This window comes from Helianthus annuus, chromosome 3 (genome assembly GCF_002127325.2).
Source record: "Helianthus annuus cultivar XRQ/B chromosome 3, HanXRQr2.0-SUNRISE, whole genome shotgun sequence".
Classification (NCBI taxonomy): Eukaryota; Viridiplantae; Streptophyta; class Magnoliopsida; order Asterales; family Asteraceae; genus Helianthus; species Helianthus annuus.
Genome location: NC_035435.2, coordinates 79,669,325 through 79,675,324, shown reverse-complemented (window position 1 = coordinate 79,675,324; position 6,000 = coordinate 79,669,325).

Sequence of the window (6,000 nt, the reverse complement as noted above, 5' to 3'; positions counted from 1 at the left end):
CTCGCAGCCCGCGTAAGATTAGGCTGAGGCTTACACGGCCCGCGTAGTAGGGTTGTAGCTGCTAGGGTTGCTGATTCATTGGTATAGATCCGACACGATCATTACATGTGTCGGCTCAGGACTACGCCTCGTTGCAGGGCTGTCGCGCCCCGCGTAGACCCAGGTGTGGTCTTACGCGACCCGCGAGCGACACATAAAACTTGTTTTTATTTAATTTTTATAAAAATAAAGGTATCGGGGGTCCGTTTTTGCATATGGGGTGTATTTTAAGACATATTGGGATATTTTAATATATATAAGGGTGTCGAAAATAATTAGGAGGGTTTTTATATCCTCCCCGCCTTATTTTAGAGCTCGTCCTCGAGATCTACTGGAATAAATGCGGGTATTTCCTTTGCATTTCTGATTCAAGTTCCCATGTGTATTCTGGTCCTCTTTTGGATCCCATTTCACTTTGACCAGAACTAATCTTTTGTGTTTGAGGTTCTTAACTTTCCTGTCTTCAATTTGTAGGGGTCTTTCTACAAATTTTAACTGCTCATTTACCTCTATATCTTTAAGAGATACCATCAGTGACTCATCAGCTAAGCATTTCTTGAGATTAGATACATGAAATGCATCATGTATCCCTGCCATTTCCTCTAGCAGTTGTAGCTGATAGGCTACAGGTCCTATTCTTTTAATAATCTCAAAAGGTCCAACATACCTGGGACTTAGCTTTCCCCTCTTGATGAATCTTACCACTCCTTTCCAAGGAGAGACTTTTAATAACACTTTGTCTCCTACCTGAAATTCCAATGGCTTGCGTTTGTTATCTGCATAGCTCTTTTGTCGATCACGTGCTGCTTTCAGTCGTTCCTTGACTTGAATAACTTGTCGGTTGTCTCTTACACTATTTCTGGTCCAGATAGTTGCTTTTCCCCAATTTCTGCCCAACAGACTGGGGTTCGGCACTTTCGTCCATAAAGTGCTTCGAAGGGTGCAACATTGATACTTGTGTGATAACTGTTATTATAAGAAAATTCTATTAACGGTAAGTGATCATCCCAATTACCTCCAAAATCAATTACACAAGCTCTAAGCATGTCCTCCATTGTCTGAATTGTCCTTTCGCTTTGTCCGTATATCTGAGGATGATAAGCTGTGCTTAGATTCAACTTGGTTCCCATTGCTTTTTGGAAACTTGTCCAAAAATGAGAGGTAAAACGACTATCTCTGTCAGAAACAACTGATAAAGGAATTCCATGCAATGAAACTATTTCATTTACATATAACTTAGCTAATTGTTCCATACTGAAAGTTTCCTTCATCGGTAGGAAATGAGCTGACTTAGTTAGCCTGTCTACAATCACCCAGATTGTATCATTACCTTTTCTTGGTAACAAAATCCATTGTTATCGATTCCCATTTCCACACTGGCATTTCTAATGGCTGCAACAAACCTGAAGGTTTCTGATGTTTAGCTTTAACTTGTGAACAAGTTAGACACTTAGAAACATAAGCTGCTATATCCTTTTTCATTCCTATCCACCAAAAATTCTTTCTTAAGTCCTGATACATCTTATCACTTCCAGGATGTATCGTATACTTAGACTTATGGGCTTCTTCTAGTATATGGTGACGTAGGTTTCCTAATTTGGGTACCCACATTCTTTTCTTGTGGAATCTCCAAATTCCATCAGTTCCTTGTTCTAATTCCTTAATCATTCCTTTTAACTTTTCAGTATCATCCTTGATTACTGATTCTTGTACTTTTCTAATCTGATCATTTAAATCTACTTGTAGCTTTAACTTAAGAGAACGTACCCTTTTTGGCTTTTCATGATACTTTCGACTTAAAGCATCAGCTACCACATTGGCCTTTCCTGCATGATACTGGATATTAAAATCATAATCACTAAGAATTTCCATCCAACGTCTTTGCCTCATATTTAACTCCTTTTGCCCGAAAACATACCTTGAACTCTTATGATCTGTGAAAATGGTAAACTTGCTACCATAGAGGTAATGTCTCCAAATTTTAAGGGCAAAAATGATGGCTCCTAACTCCAAATCATGGGTTGAATAGTTCTCTTCATGGTTCTTAAGTTATCTGGACGCATAGGCTATAACCTTTTGACGTTGCATCAATACACATCCATAACCTAACTTAGAAGCGTCACAATAGACTACAAAGTCTTCAGTTCCTTCTGGTAATACTAGTATGGGTGTGTGGGTTAATCTTTGCTTAAGAAATCTAAAGGCTTCTTCCTGTGTTGGTCCCCATTCAAACTTAGCAGATTTACAAGTTAGCTTAGTTAAGGGAATGGCTATTCTAGAAAAATCTCGAATAAATCTTCTATAATATCCGGCCAGTCCTAAGAAACTTCTAACCTCGGTTGGTGACTCAGGGGTTTTCCATTTGATAATTGCATCGATCTTGGTAGGATCCACATGAATTCCTTCATGATTGACTAGATGTCCAAGAAACTGTACCTGTTCTAACCAAAATTCGCATTTCGAAAATTTAGCATAAAGATTTTCCTTCCTTAATAAACTTAGAAGTGCGTGCAAATGCTTTGCATGATCCTCTTTACTTTTAGAGTAAATGAGAATATCATCTATAAAAACAATTATGAATTTATCCAAATATGGCTTACATATTCGGTTCATCATTTCCGTAAATGCAGCTGGGGCATTGGTTAAACCAAATGGCATGACAATAAATTCATAATGGCCGTACCTTGTTCTAAAAGCAGTCTTAGGAATGTCCTCTTCCTGTACCTTTAATTGATGATATCCTGACCTTAAATCGATTTTAGAGAAAAATCGAGCTCCTTGCAGTTGATCGAACAGATCATCGATCCTTGGTAATGGGTACCGGTTCTTAATCGTGACCTTGTTCAACTCACGGTAGTCAATGCACATACGCATTGATCCGTCCTTTTTGACGAATAAAAGTGCTCCCCATGGTGATGAACTTGGCTGTATGAATCCTTTTTCTAACAATTCGTCTAGCTGTTTCTTCAGTTCCTGCATTTCTGCGGGTGCCAAACGGTAAGTTGCTTTGGCAATTGGTGCTGTTCCTGGTAGCAGATGGATTCTGAATTCAACTTCCCTGTCTGGAGGTAGTCCTAGTAATTCCTTTGGAAATACATCTGAAAACTGACATACTACTGGGATATCTTTCAGTTCTTTTCCTTTAGTGTTAGTAATTATAGAAATCAAATACATTATAGATCCTTTTCTTATACAACTTGCTATTTTCATCACAGAGATGAATTTTGTGGATCTAGACGGCTTATCTTCTTTAATTATGATCTTTTCACCCTTTGGTGAATTTACTTGGATTGACTTTTGATCACATAAAATACTGGCTTTGTTGACTATTAACCAATCCATTCCTAAAACGACATCGAATCCTGCCAGATTCATTGGACAAAGGTTTGCAATATACTTTTGATTTAAAAATTCTATTCTTGCTCCCTGCAAGATTTCAGAAATCTTAATGGTTTCCCCATTTGCTGTCTCTACTAGACATTCTTGTGAGAGTTTAGTTAATGGTTGATTGAGAAGTTTGAAAAATGAAGTATTAATAAAACTTTGGTTTGCACCAGAGTCAAATAATACTTTAGCAAAAACATCATTAACTAAAAACGTACCAGCTATCACGTCCGGAATCATCTTGGCTTCATCTGCTGTCAGAACAAATGCTCTAGCATTTTTAGTTTTCTTGCTACCCATGGCTGGAACTAGTTTCGGACAGTTGGGCTTGATATGGCTTTTTTCTCCACAGTTGAAGCACATTCCATTATTAGGTTTCCTCCTGCAATCTTCTTCCTTGTGCCCTGGTATCTTGCAGAAATTGCAGTACGTGGAGCCTTTTCCCGAATGCTTTTTCTTGCAAGCCTTGCAGTAAGGTGCAGAGGTAGAACCTATATTCCTATGGTTGGAATTTCCATAACGAAATTCTTGGGTAAGCCTTTAAGCTAGGTTTCTTCTCTGGTCTTCTTCTCATGTACGCACTAATTCATCTGTCAAGATATTTGCTAGTTCTACAGCTTCTTCTATGGTTTGAGGTCTAGCTGCCTTGACTACATGCCTAATCTCTCTGATTAATCCCCAGATGTAACGGGAGATTAATACCGGTTCTGGTGATTCAAGGGTTGGCACTATTCTAGCATATTCGAAGAATAACGTAGTATACCCTTTGCTATCTACTTCAGTCATTCTAAGGTTTAGGAATTTATTTGCTATCTTTCTTTTTCATTGGGAGGGCAGAATTTCCTTTCCACTATGTTCTTAAATTCCTCCCATTCCATATTGTAAACCCTATCACTTCCCCTAGACTGGAGGATAGTGTTCCACCATTCTAAGGCTGAATTCTTAAATAGATTAGAAGCAAACATTATCTTATCCTCTTCAGCACATTTGCTTATTTTTAAGACAGCCTCAGTCTTTTCTATCCAGCATAGAGTTGCAATGTCCCCTTCATTGCCCGAGAATTCCATTGGTTTACAGGACCAGAATTCTTTATAAGAACAACCATAAGGCATGGTTCTTCTTCTTTTGGGAATGGGCGCTTGAAGTAACGGTCCATTGTTTACGCTGTGTTCTGGTTCAGTTGGTCGCTTACTGCTATGTTTACTTTTATTATCCACTTCCCTAACTGTTTGAATAATAAATGACATTGCATCTATGATTCCTTGTGCCACTATGTGTTGGATGGCACTATTATCTGCTAGGTTTCCATTGTTATTGTTGTTCGGATTCTCATTATTCGGGTTATTCTCATTCTGGTTGTTATTATTCTGGTTTTCTTGATTCACTTCGTTGTCCATCTGGATTTTTAAACATTTACCATGTATTAATATCACAAAATAATACTTGATACAACCATTCACACAACACGCATATTGGTCAAAAACGTCGATCATTGCGACTTAGTCTTTTCTTATATATATGCTTCTAATACAAACCAGTACTGAAATTAAAAATTACAATACGACTGAAATTGAAATTACACTACTAGTAGGCATCCATAGTTAAGATTTAGATTTTTTTTTCAAACATACACGCATATTATATATTATTATTATATTATTATTATTATTACCACTTCCACCATCACCATCACGGATATGGATTCATCCAGGAATCCATATTGCGCTCGTCGTACTTCCAGACGAGTTACTCTCCTACCTACCTCATCCTCTCACTACTCTCTAAAATCTCTTCTCCGAAAGTTCGGAGCTCTTGCACATTTACTGCACTTATTGGGGGTGCAGGTGCTGGGACTGGGTTTGGGTATTGGGGTGCGGGTTCCTGGTACAATGCTTCTAGTTGATATTTTTATGAGGTGTTATGATGTTCAGGGACCATAACTAGCTTGGTAATGTTAAAACAATGCTTCTAGTGTAAATTTGGTGTTTCGGGTAGTGTCCGGTTGTTCGGTTGGTTACTGGTTCGTTAAAGTGCTAAACTTTGTAGTTTAGTGTGCTTTATGTACCCTTTTGTGACACTTTTGATTCCCGACACTTAGGAAAGCATTCAGGACCACTTAACCATATTTCTGCATGATATTAGAGGGTTGAAATGCTGAATTTGCTTATTTTCTGCAGAATTCTGCAGTTTATGTGAGTTTTAGGCACTTTCCGGCACTTAAACTATCTTTAGGAAGGTAGTTTTGTGATCCTTACTTTCCTACACACTATACTAGTGTAAGACTTAGTTTCTGGGTCATTCTGTGTCTTAGCACACTGTCTGTCTATCTATTGAACTCCGTCGGCATTTTCTGATAGTTGTGCTAGCCGTGTTTCGTGCATCATTTGAATCAATAAAGTTTGCATACAATAACGGTATGTCATTTGCAATATATGATGCACATGTATGTATATGGTAATAATCAAAAAGAAATTCAAGTCATTAATTGTAGTTCAGCACCATCATTAAACACTAATCATTATTTAATAGTCGTACGGATACCTGCAAATTTGACAGTTGTCACATAGGCGAAGCTTG